Genomic DNA, 1,091 nt, shown 5'->3' on the forward strand with positions numbered 1-1,091 from the left:
CTCCACCGCAGCAATCTCCTACTTGACACATCCTCAAAGGCAAGGGAAATTAAAGCAAAACTGAACCCTTGGGACTTCATCAAGATAAAAAGCTTCTGCAAGGCAAAGGAAACAATCAAGAAAACTAATAGGCAACCGACAGAATGGGAAAAGATAGTTGCAAATGACATATCAGATAAAGGGCTAATATCGAAAATGTTCTTTAAAATGACTTTGTTGGGGTGCCTGGGTAACTCCGGCTCAGGTCATGATCTCACTGTGATGAGTTGGAGCCCTGTGTCAGGCTCTGTGCTGACAGCTCAGAGCCTGGAGTCTGCTTCGGATTCTCTGTCTCCCTCTCTCTCTGTTCCTCCCCCACTTATGCTCTTTTTCTCTCTCTCTCAAAAATAAATAAACATTAAAAAATTTTTACCCAGTGAAGAAATGGGCAGAAGACATGAACAGACACTTCTCCAAAGAGGACATCCAGATGGGCTACAGGCACATGAGACAATGCTCAGCATCACTCATCATCAGGGAAATACAAATCAAAACCACACTGAGATACCACCTCACACCAGTCAGAGTGGCTAAAATGAACAAATCAAGAGACTACAGATGCTGGCAAGGGTGTGGAGACACGGGCACTTTCCTACACTATTAGTGGGAATGTAAACTGGTGCAGCCGCTCTGGAAAACAGTGTAGAGGCTCCTCAAAAAACTATCCATAGAACTCCCCTATGACCCAGCAATAGCACTGCTAGGGATTTACCCAAGGGATACAGAAGTGCTGATGCATAGGAGCACATGTACCCTAATGTTCATAGCAGCACTGTCAACAATAGCCAAAACATGGAAAGAGCCTAAATGTCCATCGCCTGATGAATGGATCAAGAAGATGTGGTGTATATATATATACAATGGAGTACTACATGGCAATGAGAAAGAATAAAAGATGGCCATTTGTAGCAAAGTGGATGGACCTCAAGGGTGTCATGCTAAATGAATAAAGTCAGGCGGAGAAGGACAGATACCATATGTTTGCACTCATAGGTCTAACAGGAGAACAGGAGAAACCTAATGGAGGACCATGGGGAGGGGAAGGGGGAAAG

This window comes from Suricata suricatta, chromosome 11, assembly GCF_006229205.1.
Source record: "Suricata suricatta isolate VVHF042 chromosome 11, meerkat_22Aug2017_6uvM2_HiC, whole genome shotgun sequence".
Taxonomy (NCBI): Eukaryota; Metazoa; Chordata; class Mammalia; order Carnivora; family Herpestidae; genus Suricata; species Suricata suricatta.